This window comes from Halyomorpha halys, unplaced genomic scaffold (genome assembly GCF_000696795.3).
Source record: "Halyomorpha halys isolate HHAL.00 unplaced genomic scaffold, Hhal_1.1 Scaffold611.1, whole genome shotgun sequence".
Lineage (NCBI taxonomy): Eukaryota > Metazoa > Arthropoda > Insecta > Hemiptera > Pentatomidae > Halyomorpha > Halyomorpha halys.
The window spans coordinates 374,795-396,754 of NW_027111663.1; the positions used below are offsets into that span (position 1 = coordinate 374,795).

Sequence of the window (21,960 nt, forward strand, 5' to 3'; positions counted from 1 at the left end):
TTTTTTATTCTTTATTATTTTTGTGTTCACCATCTTTACAGGTCCTCCGTTATTTATCTTTTCACCACCGAACCAGCGAACGATTTTTTTGGGGGGAAGAGGTAAGTTAGTTCACTTAAGAAAAGCCCCTCGCCCCATCACTTCCCAAGATTTTTAAGTGCATATCAAATATACAACATATTTACTTATTGTTATGTACAGATGTAAATAAATTACATTAAATAAATAAATAAATAGAAAAAAAAAAATCTTGCATCTTTTCTTTTATTCATAATATTTTTCTACTGATTAATTTTGATATTATTTAATTTCTTTAGATATATCAGATTCAATATTGTTTAAATACATAAACTAATAATATAACGTATAAAAATCAAATCCTTAATTTACTTAAATTGTAATATCTGACGATCAAAACAGTTTTAACTCCCCCCCCCAAAAAAAGGCAATTATTTTTTTTTTATTACTGCAATTTCATATCTATATGATAGATTTTTGGTTTGATGAGCCTCATCCAATTCAAAGATGAAGTATACCTGTTAGCCAAAGGAAAGCCGTAGCTATATTAAAATGGAATCCTTTATACCTCATTGCATCCTTGGCACTCTGCCTCGGCTAACACATTAGAATAGCAACCTCAATCTCATTTGTCATCCGTATAGGTGGACTGAGTCCATCTTTCTTTAGTGGCTTTAGTGCCACCGCCAAAAATAAAAAGTAAACAATATCTCTCCAAAGGTTAATGAGAGGATATTTATCTGATCTTAATGGAAATAGGTCCTTTACTCACCTGTTCAGGAAAAAAAATTGGAGATTGAGAGAAAAATACTTCGGTTATGACGTACCGGAAATTTTGTCCATGTGGAAAATATGGACTTTATTGGAAAAAATGCACAACATTATGGATTGGGTTATTTTTATAGATAGTAGGCGAAATAAGATTTAATCTTAAATTCAATTTTGACTAAGGATATCTATAAGACACTGGATGAATTGATGAGAATCACAATTTTCATCCAATAGAAACATCTGTCAGCTACACAATGCTGACATTTCTACAGCGAGAAGAAAAAATGGCAGATATTTCAACCTTATTTTTGATTACTTTAATGAAAACTATATATAATTAAAAGTCAAAATTGATGAGTCTGTCAAGTATAGGCAGGGGGAATAAAAAATGCCGGCTGTTTCCAAACACTAATTTTTCATTCGGATATCTATATCTTTAAAACTACCAACAGCACCAGAAACCCTAAAAGAACGTTATTTAAAGAAGAGTAAATTGCTGAAATATTACGTACGTATGTCGATTAGCTAGTTTAATGTACTATAAAGTAGTTTATGACCCTTACCTTCATAGTGATGGTAGTTTTCATGATATTTGCTAAAAGCTACATTTATAGTTTTTCGGACAATAAGTTTGATTTATGAAAAACATTATTGCAGAAACCATTGGACGTACGCATGTCTGTATTCAAATTAAAGCTAGTTAAATTTACTATAAAATAGTTGATAATTTTTATCTTTTTAAGAGTAGTAGCTTTTATAATATTTAAAGGAAATTTAACTTACTATAATGTAGTTTATGACACGTATCTTCGTAGGGGTAGTAGTTTTTATCATATTCACATGTAAATATAAATTTGGCACATGAAAATTTGTCCGAACAACTATAAATCAATTTATTTTAGCAAATATCATGAAAAGTACTACTTCTGCGAAGATGAACTTCTTAAACTACTTTATGGCCCATTAAACTAGCTTTAATTTGTTGTTTTTTATTATAATTTCCGAATACACTGTTTTATTATTAGATGGTTTTAATTTGTTTGTACTTTCCTCAAGAACCACTGAAAGTCAGGCTGAGTGATTATTAAAATAAATGAAATACCACTGACCGCGCCCCATTACCATACATTTTTCTTTGTATTGAACCATGGTCAAGTAACTATAAAATCACCATCAAAAATTTAATTTATTTTCGTTCGAAATACTTGTGAATATCTGAGAAAGGTGGATCCTCTATACGAAGACTAAGTCAACCTTTGGAGATTTTTTGGGAAATATTTTCAACTTTTTCTTCCCGAAGGATTTCTATAAATAGAGGTTGCATTTAGCGGGGTGCTTCCATTTAGGTCAAGTGGCTTGGGAAGAAATAGGCCCCTTTCTATGTTCGCATAACGTTTTCCCCATTATCTGCTATACTTCACTCGTACTACTCTCTTTAGAACTTACTGCTTATAAAGTTCTCTGAGGGAGCTCTGTCGATATCTAAGATCATTAGGAATAGTCCTAGCAAGGAACTTTGTTTGAATAAATGTTCTGGTTAAAAAAAAAAATAATAAAACCTAGCATAGTGTCAATGTATCGTTTTGCTTAACTATAAAAAATGGATAATTTATAATAAAAGGAAGATGGTCCTGGTGCGGTCAAAGAAAAAATAAAATAAAAAAAGCCAACGTTTCGCCCCACGTCGCGGGGCTTCATCAGAACTAAAAATGATACAAACACCTAAATGATGTTAACATAAATGAAAAATTAAAAAGATGTATAATAAAACGTAAAAATTAAATAAGAATAATAAAAGATTATAGACAATTAATAAAAACGGAAATAGAAAAAATATAGTTTGCATTTTATTTTACATTCCTTCTTTTTATGCGTTATTATTTCCATTTCCATTAATCACCTATATACATTTTTTTTATTTAATTTTTATTAATATAGTTTATATTAATATAGTTCCTGGCCGCAACCACCAACCAACTTTTCCTATTAAATTTAATTTAATTTTCAAAGTAAGAATGTCTGATTCCATTGTTAAGTTAGGAATAGATATGAGAAGAATAAAAACTAGAAAAATAATTCTCTTGCTGTTAATATCACAGTAAACTTATTAAAACAAGTAAAATAAAAATATAAATCGAAGAAAACGTATACATAAAATAAAAATAAAATAATATGGTATAATTGGAGGTAGACAGACCGGGCGGTGCTCAATAAAGGTATCAAAATAGTAAAAGAAAACTATTGTTAACCAACTTTTCGTCCCAATTTGCAGGGTTCATTCTTATCTCCCGGACTACCTTTCTCCAATCTACTTCATACGGTCAACTATCTTCTTCCAATATAAAATAATACAAATATGACAATAAAATAAAAATAAAATAAAAATTCTCTAAGAGAAATATTTAATTTAAATTATATCCCTCCCAAAACATGTTTGTAGGCGACACTATCAAAACATTTCCGGAAAAAATAGTAGTAATATAGACTTATTTAAGAGAGTTGAAATATCACAAAGTTTAAAAAAAAATAATATTTAGCATAGATAGTAGTGTAAGGCAGATAAAAATTACGAGATACAATTAAAACTTCTTACACGAGTTTATTAAATAGGCAAGCGCAAGTTACATAATACAAAAATCAGTGAGGACTAAAATGACTTTATTCTAACATATTTACAAGAACTACATGTTACTGTTACTGTTACAGAATGTCTCTCTTCTACTTCTAACTTAGCTATCTAGTCTAGGAAATATATATGAACACTTGAGAAGAGGGGGTAGGAAGAATAGTGAAATAGGAGAAGGGGTTTGGACCAATCAGATACTATGAAATTAGAAGTAAATATCTGGAAGGGGGGAAAAGGCGTGGCGAGAAGTTGGGTGGTCAGGTTTCTAAGAAAGAGACCATTACCTAAGACTTGTGTGTACTGACTTACATATGTTAACCATAAAATAGTTTGACTTCAAGTCCATTGTGAGATGACAGCTTGTACCTGCCAGTAAGTGCCAGCCCCTTGCTTTCTACATTGATATAGAATACTAAGGAAAGGTCACTTCCTCTATGGTCAGTGCCAGATGTCTATAGTTTATACTATATAGATTATAATTATAGTCGGTTTATAATAATAGCTGTTAAATACTATAGCGTTCGTTAACTCGCATACGCAGTGCCATTTTTGTTTTGCTATTCTCATCAATGTTTTTTTAATTATTGTACTTATTAATTTGTTACTACTTTAATTTGACTTGACCTGCATTTGAGGCTTTCAGTTGAAAGAATGACTGAATCCATGAAATCATTTTAAGTGTTTAAAATTTTGCTTTTATAACAATTAATTATCGAATAAATGATTAATAACAGAGTATAAATTTGAATACTGCTATTTTTATTTTTTTTGCTATACCTTTGTGAAAGAAGTTCAAAATTTTATCGAGGAATATAATTAAATGTATTTTTATGAAGACTCTTTCAATTAGATTTAGTCAGCCTTCCATCTTAAAGCCTCATTAGAATTTTTTTAGGGGAATGAATTTTCTCAGTGAATATTATAGAAATATCTGCTTTGAAACGAAATAGGTGAAAGTTCAACTCAAAGTAGGGTGGTAAGTATTAGCTTTAAAAGTTTTTTTTTTATTTACTCATAATTGGGTCATTCACTAATTGATTTCTGTTCTACTTTTAACTAAAAGGATATACCTCACATATTACTTTGATTATGGCTGCCTTGCGTATGGTTGACTCTTGGGTAATCTGGAATTAAACTTAAACGTCTTATGAATTCCGTAGTACGATTTATTTTCAGCATCACCGGAGATATGCAAGTTAAAGAACGCGTATTCAACAGCTATTAATATAATTAGTCTTTCAATATAAACTATATAGTTGTTCCTCTGAACATCTGGCTCATTTAGGCAGATCAACTGACCATGAAGGTGACCTTTCATTATTCAAATCATGTGTCAGTACTTTACATGACTGTTGAAAGCAAGGATTGACACTTAAGCAGGTACAAGCTGTCGTCTCACAATGGACTTACATCTGTCTTTACATGAAAAAAAAATTTATGTTTAACATATGTAAGTCAGTTCTCATGAGTCCATCGCATAACCCAACCCTGGGGGGTCAAATATCCTATTTCTTAGAAAGCCAGACACCCTGTTTCTAGACACGCCTTTACTCCCCTTCCAAATATTTATTTCTAATTTCATAGGCTCTCTAGGCCCCGCTTGGTTTCCTAAATTATGTGATTAGTCCAACCTCCTTCCCCTAATTCCATGCTCTTCCTACCCCCTCTTCTCAAGTTTATATATATATCTTTAACCACTAAACAATATGTTGTGTTTGTAGGTGTGTAAGAATGTAAGTCATTTTAGTCCTCACTGTTGTTTAAGTTTGTTGACTCTGATACCAGTATTTCTTGGCTTCCTTAATATTCCACGTAATTAGTACTCAGCGCCCTTCCTATATCCTAGAAAACCTGCAATTCGAATTTTTAATTTAATCCTGTACTATCAGGCCCCGTTTATCTGGCATCTAACCTCCACCTCACCGAACAGCTGCCATTAATAATTAATTTTTTACTCGCGCTGCATATCTCTGGAACTCTATTCCCTCTAACATACGTCATGTACCGACCCTTCTCTCGTTTAAAACCCTAATATTTAATTTCCTTTTACATCACCAATCTAATCAGACATTATAATAGAACAGATTTTTTATGTATTTAGTAAGTTAATTTTTACAATTTTTTTTTATCTCTTTATCTAAAATTATTTATATACAATTTTAATATAAGTTATAATTTATTGTGGCTCCACTGTTTTTGATCAATATATTTTGTAAAATTCAAATTACCTTATAATTGTTTTAAAGGGACCTAGTCCCTGAATAATTTTACATTTCATTAAATATTTTACATTTCATTTCATTTTACATATAAATTTCTTCAGGATGGATAGAAAAATCTAGAGAAAAAGAGAGGAAATATTCAACGAATAATTACTCACTCTTGGTAATTACAATGGTATTTGGTTATGTTTTGTCATTTTATTTATAAGTAAATAGTAGAATAAAAAAAAAAAATATTTATAACTATTGTTGCATTTTAAAATTTATTCCACTGCCCGGTATTTTATATGCAACGGTCTTATTAAATAATTAACAGTGAATAGGTACAAATTAGTTAGGAATTAATTAGCACTACCTATTGACGCGTAAGTTACCCTCGGGTTGTTTGCCTCGATGGAACGCGGTGTGGCTCTGCCAATACTAACCAGGAAATACTTCGAAATTGTTATGTCATTATGTGTGACCATCATCGATTAAGTCTTTATTTGTTTAATTGCCCTTTTTTAAACAAATTATTATTTTTGTTGATGGTTAAGCTATAATAGCACTAATAATTTTCAAACATAAATTATAATAATTTATTTTTCTTTAGGAAAAGACCCAATATAATTAGAGATTTCCTCAACTCATCGTGATAATTTTTTTTTTTATTTAACTAATTTAATATTAATAAAAATGATTGAGGAAAAAAATATAGTTTATTTAAAAATTTTAAATATATAATGTAGGGGCTTTTCATCTACAATATATTAATCAATACTACACATAAAATAAAAAAAGGTATCGCTATTAAAACTGTATATAATGATGGAAATTTATTTTTTCAACTAATTCTGTCAAATCAGGTATGAATTCTGTCTCGTGCATTTTCTTCCTTTATTCTTGATTTTATTCTAATCGCCCTTTTTCATCACTTAGTTTGTATTTTCTTTTTATCTGTTACTATTTCCGTTTTCATTTGTTGTTTATAATTTTATTTTTCTTGTTTAATTTCTACGTTTCATTGTATACCTTTGTAATTTACCATTTACTTCTTACTTATGTTAAGTGTTTGTATCTGTTTTAGACCTGACGAAGCCCTGCAACGTTGGCTCAATTAAAATAGTCGTTACTATTTGAATTTCATTTGACCGCACCTGAACTATATTTACTTATTTAAAAACAAATCTTGTACGGAACGCGCAACACAAAATTTTTACTTGCTATAAAAATTAGTGTTTTATGGATATCAATTGTCCTGCCACTGTACAAAAGTTTAATACAATGTAACAAATTTATGAATACGATCAGAAGAAATCGGGCTATCTCGGCTTCATCCGATTAGAACTTCTGTCTCTTGTTTCCTTTTTACTCCTTAATTTATTCATCAAATTCTCTTATAATTTTTATTTAACCTTTTTTTTATTATTGTTATAAAACTCCTTATTTATTTTAAATAAGCAAAGTTAAAAGTACTTTAGAGGAAACTTTTTACAAATTCGTCATTTAATTTTTGTTCTAATAATTCACTTTTTTTTTAAAGACCTGTCTCTATTAAAGACGAGTTTATTGTACTATTATTTACCGAGCTCAATCAAAATAAATAGAGTTGTTGTTAAACAAAAATCTAAAAAAAAAAAAAGTGTAAAATCGATTGTATAAAGTGACACTGTAACTTCCAAGCTCTTGGCGTCTTTGAACGAGGCTGACCACACACGGATCATTTCCTTGGACTCAAAAAGTATATTTTTGTCAAAAACTCTATTTCAAAAATTTTTCCCGATCGCAGGGCTTACCCTTACTGTATATAAGAGAAAGTAAAAAGGACTGTGATTTCCTACTGGTATTATAACCAAGAGCATCACATTTAACGGGATATATGGTCCATTGGTCACACCAAGGTAGGAATGCTACTGATGGGAATAGTTAATTTAGAGCACAATTAAATTGAGCCTGATGATCACTCATGAGAGCTGATTAGCTCGCTCGTTATCAATCCATCAGAACTGATAAGGCACAAAGGGCTGTCAGGAGCATCACTTGGGTTCCGATCGAGTAGCCGATAGTGCCTCGTAGTGTCCCCGTTCCGACTCGAACAGTTCGTCATTTGACTTATTTTAGAACCTGGAAAGACATAATGTGTTTCGGGTAATGGATTATCCTAAAAATTACGTTTCAATAATAATTTTCAAATTGATTAACTATATAATTTCAATCATAAATTATTGTACGTTATAGTGTGTAGTGAGAGAATCAAAACTAAAAGCCTAACATAAGAGAAGACGGTCGCGGGTTATGGTCAACAGACAGTATCACAAACAAGAGTATATAATTTTATTTGTGACAAAGTTTCTGCCTGAATTTTAAGCCTAAATTGAAACAAAGACCTATACAACAAGAAAATTAAAAATATTATAAATAATACCGTAAGAAAGTAATTTTTAATATAGGCAAAGTAAGAATTTGTACCAAAGATAAGTATTTAAAATATGATTATTAAAAAAAAATAAAGAAGAAAATAAAAATATATCCAAATCCAAGAAATCCAAAATTACATAATATAAATAATGAAAACAACATATTAAAATTGTAAGAAGAATTATAATATATACCTAAAATTAACAAAATACAAAACTCATCTTAAGTTACATAAGTCAAAACAGGGTAAGTAGTAAAACTAAAACTATAATAAGAGATGAGAAGATGTAAAGAACAAGGAATTAATTAAAGAAAGAATGGGGGTAAGAGAATAGGAATAAAGGATGAAAAGAGAGAAGAAGAAAAGAAAATAATCGGGGAGAAACTTGACTCGATTTATATGTCGATTAGGAGTAAATATATAAAAGGCCAAAATAGTGCACATGTTTAAAAAATATATTAAAATCAAACGAAAGCTTATTTTTGATGACTTATGAAAAAAATGAAAGATAAAAAAAATTGAAATAATTCGAAAAAAATAAAGCCACCTAAAAATTGGCCATGCCTTTCTGAGGGAAAGCTTTAAAAGGAAAAAAACAAAACAGGCTGGCTGGGAAGTTAATATTTATTTGCCAAGTTAACAATGGAAAACATAAGATCAAAATAAAATAAAACTGTACTTCAGGATAAAATAAAAGAACAAACAAAACTAACAATTATAAAATAAATTACTGATGGACGAATTCCGGTGGGTCAGAGATGATGTTTTTCGAAGTCCAACTATTCACACGTCTATAACAATTCAGGTAGAAAGGGTCTAGTTGACGATTTGTGGTCAATCTTTAAAAAGGCGACTGTGGGACTGATCTTTGGCCGCAGATTGTTGTATTGTTGCGGCAAAATAATCCTTATACTGTTATTCCATCACATAAGCATTACAACATAAGTATAAATAAATCTCCCACTTTTAAAACAAAAACAAAAAAAAATGAAGTACTACGCCTATTAACAAAATATACTCACAGAATAGATTTATAAATTAATTATTACGTATATAATTAATATATATGTTGCTTGCGTTAACAACTATTATATATTTTAATATTTAATGACTATGCCTATGTAGCATAAGAATAATAAGCAATAGTCAAAAAGGTCACAACATATTGTTAGTAGCAACCAAATGCAGTAGGGAGAATTTGCTTTTAGAATAAAATGTTTCTCTCTCCGTTTGTGCTGTGTTTGAGATAATTACATGAAAAATCAATTTTATAAAGTGTCACTTTCGATGAATCGATTTTATAGAAAAAGTTCCTATGAGATCCTTGACAGACAAATCCCCTAACTATGTAACGTCAGTTTCGTACGACATTTCATTTTTCATCTAGACTGTACACTCAAAGAGAAACAGACCGTTCTCTTCTACTCCGTCCGATATTTCGATTCAGGAGACCTCAAAAATGTGTTTATCCGTCGAAAACTCAAATTCAAAATATCGCTTTCTCTTAGATATATTTCATGTGTAGGTAAGTTAAATTAAAATACATTTACTTAGTTTGCTCCCCATTTGGATTTTATAAAAATTTAAAATACCAGGATAATAGATACTACATCCGAATCTATAATCTAAATTAGATAAAATAATTGGCACATAGCATATTATTTAAAATATAATATAAAAATACTTGACGGGCATCTTTGAACTTAAATATTTGAAATGAAAATGTTGGTTTTGCAATAATAATACATGGGACACCCAAAAGATATAAATTACCCACATACTCAACAATATTTACAGCTGAACTTCAGGCGATTTCAACAGCACTTCATTTATCTATAGAAAGTGAATACTCAAACATACGCATTTGTACAGATTCAATGTCAGCACTCCAGAGTCTATCAAACTTCAATCAAAGCAGACCTACGATAAACAAAATTCACAACTATATAGACATGCTAAAACATCTTTAAAAAAAAAACTCCTTTCTCTGGACTCCAGGACACTCAGGAATAGCTGGAAATGAGGCAGTGGATAAATCGGCTAAAGAGGCTGTTACAATGAACGTTCCACAACTCCAAATTTACGAGCCGAAAGACATAAAGGCCTTTTTAAGGAACAGAATCCAAAAAAGTTGGGATTCAATGTGAGCTGACGTACCACTTACCATTAAACTAAGAAATGTAAGGGGAAACAGAAAAGAAGAAGTGGTTGTTGCAAGAGTAAGAATAGGACATCCCAAATTAACACACCTCCACTTAATCACAAAACAGGATCAACCTATATGCCAAACCTGTCAGTCCCCATTATCGATAAAGCATATAATTGAAGAATGCTCATCATTTCGTCAAGCATTAGAAAATAATAAAATTCCTGGTACAAGGGAATTGACCCTTAAAGACTCATCAGAATCCATAGAAAAAATAATAAAATTTCTGAAAGAAACTCAACTTTATACTAAAATACAATCCACCAATATCGACCAGTGTAAATAGAAAATAGTCTACATTCAACTATCAAATGTTAAAGACCATAAAATAAATAAAGTAAAAAGGCTGTAATAACCTAGATGTTGTTCACCCTGAATAAAAATCTAATCTAATCTTTGAACTTTCACGTGTATTGTTTTTTTACTGTTAGAGCACAAAATCCCACTTTTTTTTCTGATCTAATCTATTGGAACATGATTGTATTAATGTTCCTTCGAACTGTAAAGTATTTAGTACGAGATTTTCAGAAAAAGGTTACACTCTTGACCTCGAAAAGTTCAAAATCGCTGAGTCGTTTGATGAAGACAATTTCCTAGGTGAAGAAGGAGTCCTATTTCCTTTATTGAGAGCCCCCCTCCAGAGCAATCGGCAAATTGAAAGTGATTTATCACGGAAGAGTCTAAATTCGAGGAAATTGATAGGGTCAATCTCGCGCCAGATATTTTTAAGTCGAATGAATCAAGTTTGATTTATTTAAGGAGAGCTTGAGAGTTTAACCCGATATTTAAGAATTTAATTATATTAAGATGATTAATAATAACTTTTTCTTATCTCTAAAAAATCTTGTGCGGCGCACCACACTTTCACTCCTCCCCCCTCTACTTTTAGTGTAAATTAATCCTCGCTCGTTTCAAAACTGATATTTCATTATATCATTCCCGGTGACTATATTTCAATGAACTAATTTTCCAAATGAGCCTATCAGTTAACGGATTGTTAAACTCCCATTTTAACAGAAATAATAATATTACCAGTATACACGACGTATTTTAAATAGAAATAAAATCATTAACGATCATCTCCCCCTCTACTCTTGAACACTTCCGATATTCTATCATCAGTCTCTGAAGCTGTCAACTTGAACAGGATTGTGGTCCTGATTTTTTTTGTACTCATTTATTATTATTATTATTATTATTATTATTATTTATCCTTTCTCTACCTTTATTTAATCTCAACTTATTTCTTTATTTTCCATTTTTTAGTGTGTTAAATTACATTTTCTCAAACCTACTTTTCTGTTTTTACTTGATATTGCCTCTCCTGGACTTTTTAACCTTATAGTTTATGTAATTTTTTTATATTTGTATCATTGTTTATTTTACATTAATATTATTTTATTTTTTCTGTTCTTTTATTTGTATAATTTCCTTTTTTATTTATATTTACTACCTAATATTTACATAATTTTAACCCTACCTTGGTTGACCTTTTTGTATATTATTATCTTACAATGTCAAGACGTTCTTAATTGTTTTTGTTTGTTTCTAGCCTTGATGAATCTCTACAAAGTGGCGCGAAACGTCTGAAAATAAATAATTGTAAGCTATTTCTGTTTCTCTTGAGACCGCAACTTCTTCATAATTTTATTAATATTTCTCGTTTCATTATTTCAACACTTATATTTTGCAAAAGGATGACAGAAATAAAAAAAAAAAAATATCAAAGTGCAATGTGGTTAAAAATAAGGTAGTTTAAATTCGGTATTGATTTTATCAAAATATCGTTTTATAATATTCTTCTGTAAATCCCAACCTCTTCGTCACTAAAAATTTGTTCTTCAAGTTTATTTCAACTAACTTTAAAATATCACTCAATTATTACTGTAGTTAATGAGGTATACTTTAAAATAGTTAACCGCTATAATAAAAAAAAAATATATTGCTACTTTGGTGAGAAGGACTCTAAAACGTAACTTCGAAAAGTTATATTTATTTTTTAATTAATTGCCATATCTCGGTAACTAGTTGATTAGTTGAGGAAGTAATAAATACGCATTGTTGATTTAATTTTATAGCACATCATAATCTGATGATCGGAAGGCGTTAATTAGTGGGAATTATTCATGTTCCGACAAGATCGGAAACACCCTCATCAATGTAAACACCATGTCACACCCCTCTCCAACTCCCGGATTTCCCTTCTGTAACTAACAAGCATTCCAAACAGCATCTCAATGGTATGCTAAAGGCTAGAACTTTGCTATTATCAGTATCTATGTCATTATTATCAATGAACAAATCGGTTACAAAGTATAAATGTAAAAATAATTATTTCATGAAGAACTATAATAATAGCATAATGAAAATTTCAATAAAATATACGTATAATTTTATTTAAACGTTCTAACTTGTGAATTTGAAAAATGTCTGGTGATTCAGATGGTGAAATCTATCGTGAGGATACAATATAATACTGATGGGTTAGCAAGAAAATTTTGAAATCAGATCATTTAAGATTCGAAGTACAAGGAAGACAGGAAAAGTTCATGCTCTTTATTACGAATCAAAAGATATATTGCACAAGACTTTACAGTTCGACATCTCATTAACAAGTTTCAGTCAGACTGATAGCGATGACTGACATTCTGACTGATCGTGTAGTTGAAATATACAAAAACGTATTCTAATATCTGTAATATTCATTCACACTACTTTCTTTACCACCACGTCCAATGCAGACATAGTTTCCTGAAGAATTTAACGTATTAATAAGCACTTGTAAAGTTCTGAGAGATTTATAATTTTAAGATCGTTCGATAAACTTAACAGACTTCCAAGGGGATAAGCAAAATATAATTTTAATTAACTTTTAAAATCATAAGTATATAGTGAAATTCGTTTTAAGCATTAAAAAAATTAATAATATATAAAAAAATCCGATGAATTAAAATAAAAAGGCGCCCAATCGGCAAGCTAAACAAAGCCGTGCCGCACGAACGAGTGATCAATAACCAACAGGGCACTAGGCGACTCCTCAGGGGCCCTATTATATATAACTTAAGTCCCTCCTTGACTTAACTACTTATCTACAAACTTCAACAAAATTGTTTGCAGAATAATGGTTGCAATATTGTAAGCTGTAGGTGAAATCGAGAAGACGATTGCGGTCAGGAATGAAACGTATAATAACATAATTTTATGAGTTTGTACAAATATAAAAAAAAATGAGTAAAAACTTTTAGTAGGTAAACCCTACTACTTACACCCATGTTCGATAAAAATAAGTTTACTTAAAAATCTAATCCTTTAAATATATAAGTATATAGCAAGGAACTGGTAGTACTTTGGAGATATTGGTTATAAACAGGGGCAATTTTGAAAAGAATTGTCCAAGTCCTACACACTCTCAGGGAGTGGTCACTTTTTATTATAGTCTATTACATTATTAGATTCACGATTAAAGTAATAATTATTTGCCACAGGCGTATCCTATCACCTATAGGAAGTTGTAATGCAGCGTTTTACATACTGAACTAAGCCTTCCATATAAACTTTTTTAATTAATATTATTTATTTAATTTAATTGATTTTGATTTTGTCTGTAAATTTGGTATGAATATAACAGCCATTAAAATTACGTACATAACGAATATATCAAATCATACGTATAACTAATAGCAGACCATCATTTCACTTAAAAGTAGAATTAATGTTAGTAGTAATAGTAAGGGTAGATTTTACTGTTTATCAATAAAAGCTTCTTATCACTAAAGCAAATAACAATAAATTTTTAGTAAATATCCTTCAATATAAACTCCCCTCCCCCAACGTTACGATCTATTCCTAAGATTATTTTACTCCCAATACCGATTAAGATTTCCGAATGTTCGTACATCATTCATCCGAGCAACCTTATTAGATATTTATAAAAAAAAAAAACAAAAAAAAAACAATAGTTTAATACAGAAAAATAAAATAAAACCAAAAACGATTTCTTAATGGCTTCTAGAAATGTATCGTAGAAGAAAGCTTTAAAGTGAAAATTGAAGGGGTTAGTGGATGATGTTGTGTTAAATGGTAAAATTTAAAAAAATAAGATTCAGTTTTTATTGTTTGGAACTTATTTTTTTATGTGTACATAGTTCCTTCTACACCTAGGTATCTTAGTTATTAATTGAATTTTGAAGTTTCATACCGTTCATTCGAAATCTACCCTTCACCCTTCACCATACCGAACTGCTCCGTCTGATAAATCATTTTTTACCTGAGCCGCATATCTCTGGAACTCCATTCCCCCGAACATACGTCATGTATCAACCCTTCCCTCGTTTAAAACCCTTCTATTTTACAACCTTTTAACCTTTTTTAACTCCACCAATCTAATCTAATATTATAATAGTACAGATATTTCAGGGCCGCCCATAGCTCAGTGGTTAAGACACAGTCTTACCAATTTGATGTCTATTGGCGGTGCTGGTTCGAATCCGGCCTGGGACGTTGACTTTTTTCATTGAGTGGCGGTCCCACAAAATGACGAACTTTGACCCCCAACCATGGTTAGGCAGTATAGGACTCCAATGGGAGTCTTGGCCGGAAAAAAAAAACAAAAAAAAACAGATATTTTGCAATTACCTTTTTATTTTGTTTTAATTTATTTATATTTTTCTTTTCTGTATATAAGTTATAATTAAGTGCGGCCACTATGTTTTTTGGCCAATATATGTTATTATAAAAATAAAATTACCTTTGTAATTGTTCTAAATAGACCTAGTCCCAGAATAATAAACTATTTTCATATCATTATATTACATTTCATTTCATCCAGACTGAAGATTCTAAAAATCAAAATATGTTAAACAGCCCATTTATCAACCTTCCCTATTCATTCTAGTTTGTAAGTGCCTACACCACGAAATTTACCAAAAAGATCAAGGAGCTCGCAGACCCTCTTCTCTTTCTCTCCATATTATCTGGTCTGAGTTCAATTAAATACTAGCAAAGCATCAAGAAGGACTTTTACGTCTTTTTGACGTGGTACAATATTAGGAACAGCACTGGAGGTTAGGAACCTCACTTCCATCTGGAAGTGTTAGGATAGGAAGCCTTCATTCATTCTGAATGGGACGGATAGAAGTTTCCTCTTCGACTTCCTTGGATGAAGAGGGGTCAGATCCGATCGCCTTCACTTGTCTCTTCAAGCTTACCACATCTAATCAGTGATCCTGTTTAATTTACATTTTATGCTCATTCTAAATTTATTGATCTGTTTCGGGGTTAAATGTCTAAAATGAAAATATGAATTAAGGATCTCAAAACAAGAAAGAAATTACCTAGAAAATTCCTTTAAGGCTTGATGTAGGAGATATTCAAGTCTAAAGATTTTCTTTGTTATGTATTAGTCAGGTGATAGTAAATAAAGTAATATGCGTCACAACTACTTTAGTAAAGAAATTCAAACCTTAACATTCATATTAAAAGTTTTTCAAAATGATTTAATACAGACTCGTAATATTCTTCCACAGCAGCAGTGGCCAATCGGCACAGGGTATTTGTTATTGTCATGCTTTTCAAACATAACTAAATTTTCCATCCAATACTTTTCAGTCACTACTTCTGTGGAAGATTCTTAGGATAATCAAGTTGAAAAACACTTAATAGGAAAGTATTTACAATTAATTAATAAAGTAGTTGGAAGACAAATAATTTATTTATAATAACCTAAATAATTCATAACAATAAAAATCTTTAGAAGTTATCTAAAGATAACCTCCTATCTCCTAAGCAAAGCATTAACGGACTTATATAGGAATTGTTTTTCTTCTTTTTAGTTCCTTAATTCATATTTTCAGTAAGAACACTTAACCCGAAAGCTAAAATATTCCTTTCATAGATAATATAGATATTATTTGATTGTTCAAATTAGAGACAATTATCTCTATAATTTCCTTTTCTGGTCTAATATACACTACTTTATTAAATAAACAAAAAATTCAAATCTGAACTTGCAAGCAGCCCAACAATAGTCCATAAAATAAATTTAGAATTCACCTCGATCGCTGCCTTACCTGGAACCACCATGTCAATATCAAACTCACTCAAACCTACGCTAGGTTAGCAGTGCTAGATCCTATTTAAAACAATTCTCAGGCCACTGCTGATGCACGGCTGTGTAGTCTGGGGAGCGGCATTCTTTACGAAAAGGAAAAAATTACAATATTTTCAAAATAAAGTCGTAAGAATAGCAGTGGATGCTCCTTGGTTTGTAAGAGCCAATTGCATCGGGAATTGCAAATAGAGACAATAGAGGATTATATCAAAAAAAGGTTCATGAAGTTCCACTCCCAGTTACCTACAGTTAAAGGAGCTGTTACCTACAACTTGGGAAACCCAACCACAACCCGAAGACTGAAGCCCAGGTTGCTGCAGGACGTCCTGCTATAAGTTCTATATTTACTATTTCTGTCATTGTCACTCTAAAATCTTATTTTATCTTAATTTCTTTTTTTTTCTCTTCATCTTTTTCTTAAATTCACTTTATTTTTTTCCATTAGAAGTCAATTATTTATTTTGTTAAATCCATAAATGCCATTGTTTTGTTAGTAACTTTACTTTTATCTTTTTTTAAGAATTATTATTTTAATCTAATCATTTTATCTTAATGTTGCTTTATTTATAATATTGTATATAGTTAGGAGTGTCGTTTGTATGTGATTATATCCCCCGCCTTTCATAATCAATTGTTAAAAAAAAATGCACCTCTTACATTAACCAAGCCCCACTTGGTATTAAATAAAAGAAATAAATTCAATAATTACTACGTTTCAAGCTATTTTGACGTTTCAGTTTTCTTTACGTCTGCCCGAGTAGAGCCCATATCCACTCACTCTGAAAAACTAGAATGACGACCTGAGAGTTTGGACAAAGAGGCCGGTAGGGGGAGCTTTAATCTTTCAGCGGCGAGTTGAATATTACATGGCACATTGGTGGGGGGGGGCAACCTTCCACTTTGGCCCCTTGCAACTACCCCCCCTCCCAACCTCCTGTCACACTCCTTACAGGGCTCAGCTTTTGGAAAAGGTGTGACATTATGTGACACGGTGTGATCTTCTGCTTCTCCAACAAGAAACAATTCTAGCAACCTAAATTATTAGCAACAAAATGTCGCTCTTTAATATATCGAAATTTATAATTTATAATTTACAATCAAGTTTTTAGTAGCACATTACGCTTCATTAAAAAAAGCCTTTTAAATTTGTTTATGAAATTCAATTCAATTTCTGGTAGTTCTGAGAAAAAACTTACTAAGTAATTTAAAAAAAATGTTTACTATAACTTCGAAGAAATCTAGTTAAGATTTCCTTTTACATTTTCTCGAAAGGATCTCTTTTCAAGAGATTCTATTCACCAATTCTTCTAATTTAGTAAGTTCACTCAGAAATGTATTTTTTTGCATTCGTTAGTAAAAGCCGTTGATGAATATTAATTAAATTGATACTAGACACATATTATTCCAATCTCTATTTTTCCCCTAATTAGTCAAACAACAGTAAAGACATTAAGATTTACTTGTATTTTTTTTTTTTGGCTCAACTCCTCCATTGTGGACCTTTACAGCCCCAGAGTGGGAACGTCAAGGTTCATATTTCAGGGCCGCTGCCAAACAAACATTGACCAGCCCAAGTGAGAATCGAACCCACAACTTTCTGAACCAAGCGCTCCAGGACCCTCGCCCCAGCCCAGTCAGCTATCAGGTCTTCTATTTAATTGTATTGTAAAATAAAATGATACATCAATGAGATACAATTCTTACAAACTAAGCACTTAGCTTAGCGCTAAGTTACTTCATGTCTTGTGACTAAAGCGCAATGAAGGTATAGTAAGTACCTTCAGATTTAAGTGGTACTTTGAGAGAACCCAACTGAGGAGCCGTACCGTAGCTCAGGGGTTAGGCGCAAGTCTATCGTTCTGAGGTCTGCGGGCAGTGCCGGTTCGAATCCGAACCGAGTGTTGTCTTTTTCATTAAGTGGCGGTCCCACAATATGAAAAACTTGACCCCAACGATGGTTAAAATAGGTTGGTAGATAGGCAAACATCACCTTCGACGTGGATTGCCTTTAAAAAAAACAATCTGATTGGATATCTATAAGAGGTAAGAGAGATTTGAAGTAAAGGGGGTTTCTGTCCAATAACTTTGTGGACTGTTATGTGACAATAGTAGAGAAATTCACTGAGGTATAAGCTTGCTCAGAAGTAGGTGTAGTACAGAATGAGGAATATAATGCATATACTTAATTGAATCTGTCCCAAAGAAAGGACTTAAGCCTAAAGTTCTCATTCAGAATTCTTTTCAAGAATTTAAAAAGTGAAGAGAACTAGTGAATTTTTTTTTAACATTCAACAGAGAACTATGTATTAACAATACATAATAAACAACTTAGCATATAAAATATATATATATATAAAACTTCTTAATATCCCTACTTTAACTTAAAAATCAAGTTTCATATATATTTTTTTAAGGTTAATAAAACTCTTAATCTACCTTATGTACTGTTACACTTATGTGTTATTAAACTTAAGAAATAATAAATAAAGCAAATGACTAAGAACTGTAGACGATTAAGAATGAGATATTGTTAAATATTCCTCTAAAAACTCCTTATTTTTACTAATAAATAAAGGCATAATATTATTAAACAAATTGGAATAAACATTTAAGGCATAACGCTATTAAATAATTAAGAATAATCAAGGTAATTAAATAGATGTAGCATTTATATTACAAAGATGAGATCCTCTGAGAAGAAAATGGAGTAGAATTAACTTGTCTTCATATAATATTCTCTTCATAAAATAACCGGAGGGAATGTCCTTTATTATCAACTGCAAAGAGGTTTAAAATGAAGACAAAAAAAAAAATAATTCATTTAATTTTTTCAATTTATAATTTTTTTTTTAAAGTTGCTGAGAGACCAAACAATTTATTTAAAAAATATTAGACGTTGACTAATTGATACTTTATTATTCAAAAGACTTGTTTTAGATATTTTTTAGAGCCAATTATTTAAAATTTAACTTGTATTATTTTTCATAAGTAAATTCAAAACTATTGGGTCATTTTATTTGAAACCAGCCAAGGCCAATAAAAAATATATTTTTATACGAGTAGTTTATTAGTATCGATTTTTCAAAATTGTAGATATAGCCTTGAAATTTTGGATCACTAATATACATGCACATATATTTACAACCGATTGTATCTTTAATAGCTCGTTTTAAAACTAAATTACACGTGCTTTCATTTGATATTTGGCGTAAAATCGAACAACTAGCAACAAAGAAATTATTTTTACTTGTTTTCAAAATTTGAACTTCGAATATCTCAAAAATATTATCTCAGATTTTGTTAAAAATATTCCACAAATATTCCAGATTATATTTATACCAAATTTCAAGTAACTTTGTAAAGGCGAAAATAATTCAGGGAAATGTTTATTTCTCCTAATTCTCGGTCAACAAGAGTCTTGTTGGTTTCGCCACTTTCCCTAGCGGTGTTGCACGTTCGGTTCTCTGTAAAACGGGTAAACTATTTTAATAATATTGGTAATAAATTACTTTCACTTGATGTTGGCCAACCGAAATGGATGACTGATGATATAGAGTTCATTAAATAATAAAAATCCTAAATTTCACAATTTGTCAGTTAATTTTGATTAAGTTACAGTAGATGTAGGCGGAGTTGCGTGGGCTTGGGGGGTTATTGACCTTGCAACTTTGTAGAGTCAGACATTAATATAATTGAAGTAACACTGGTATAACCCTCATAACACACACACATATATACTTTATATAGTAGTTTTAAACTATAATACCTATAAATTACAATTTATAGCAATAAAAAATCTACAAAATCGAACATTAAGAACAATAACGCAACGCAATAATAAAGCAGAAAATTTTAAAATCGTTGATACTTTACTACCTAAAATTTTTTTTTTTGGTTTTTGTAGAATTATCTTAAAATTTATGGAAATTTTTTTTTTAGAAAAGAAATAATCTACCTAAAAATGTTAGAAAAAAAAATTAATTTATGGAACCACCCTATAACAATAAATTAGCAAAACGTAGCTTAAACTATATGGTACCATATCTGTTTAATCGCTTACCAGAAGAACTAATAAATAAATAAACCACAAAAAAATAAATAAATAAATAAAAATTATATATTTAACTGGGTGCTTTCTTACTTCTATGATTCTCAATAATTGATTTTGAGTCACCAAATGACCATATCTGCCTGTATTTCTTCTTAACTCTACATAATTTATTAATTTTATTACAATTAAAATTAGTATGTAAATGTGTGCTTAGTAACAGATAGTAATGAAACCTCATTATTATCACATTCTGTATCATCTTGTTTCATTTTCATTATTATATTACTTCGCTAACTGTAAATTTGCAGCTTTATTATTCATTTAAAAATCCTTTCAGTTATTTTAATTATTATATTTTTATTTTATTTAATTTTTACGTTATTTTCATTTTAGTAATTATTGAATAAATTATTAGTTGTATTACTTGAGATCAATTCATATTATACTTATCTAGCTTAAAAATTGTATATTCCCCACAACGCTCTAATAGTCAAAACGGTAATATTTACATTTCACTTATGTCCATAATTTTTATGTGTTATTTTGGCACCGACCGAGAGATGTTGTCATCTGGTCGGACCATATTGCATGTAATTTTTTTAATGAATAAAATAAACAGTATTTATGGCACCATATATTTAAAGCAATTTTTAAACTTTTAATTTTAAATTTCACTTTTTCTTTCTTGATTCATTCGCTAAAGGGCTAAAAAAAAGTTAAATTTAAGTGATATTTAAAAATTCTAATCTATGAACTAATGTGTTTATATACAAAATAGGTCTTAAGTACCCCACATAAAACAGATCAAATTCATCTGAATAGAAAACTAAATCATTTTTAATAGTATTTAAAATCAATTAAAGATTCTTTAAATAAATAGAATCGTAAAAATAAAACTACGATCTTACCTTAAAACAGGACACTTCATAAGCAGGATGTTCTCTGAAAACAAAAAAGTAAAATATAAATATTTTCAAAATGAATTAGATAAACCTAACAAATTTGCAGACTTTAACATATATTTGTAACTTCGTTTGGAAAAAAGAACTTTCCCATAAGAAAATATCGAACTGATCTCCAATGGAAGTTTTAAAAAATATTATCATTAAAAAGCCTTACGAATTGAGGGATTGAGCGCGACATGGTCATATTATGTGCACCGGTTAATCCGAAGAACCGGTTTACTGAACCAACAATCCGTATAGAATTTTATGTACCGAAACCGCAAAAGTTATTTGAGATCAATAATTGTTTAATAAAAGCTGATATTAGTTAATATCCAAAGTGGGATATAGTCCAATATAACTATTGTTGATTAACTAATTAATGCCAAGTATTGCTGAAGCAATTATCAGATTGATAAGGATACTGAAATTCCTGTGGTTAATTAGCTGTTATGTTAATTGTTAATATATTACAAATAATTCAAGTTATTACTGTTGATTTGATGTTGTTTATTCATTTCATATCAAACTACCCAAGGCTTCAACCACTATCCCTTAAATTTGTATGATGTTTTTATTTTAAAAAATAATTAATAATATATTTTTATAGGAGTA

General features: G+C 30.2%; 1 long non-coding RNA gene across 1 annotated transcript in view; it reads right to left on the reverse strand.

Annotated features, from left to right (window-relative positions):
* LOC136796306 (uncharacterized) overlaps positions 1-21,960 on the reverse strand; it is a 421,904-nt gene that overhangs the window by 290,171 nt on the left and 109,773 nt on the right. The window contains exon 2 of the long non-coding RNA XR_010844012.1: positions 21,310-21,343. This is a non-coding gene — a long non-coding RNA (uncharacterized lncRNA). The remainder of the gene's footprint in view (positions 1-21,309; positions 21,344-21,960) is intronic.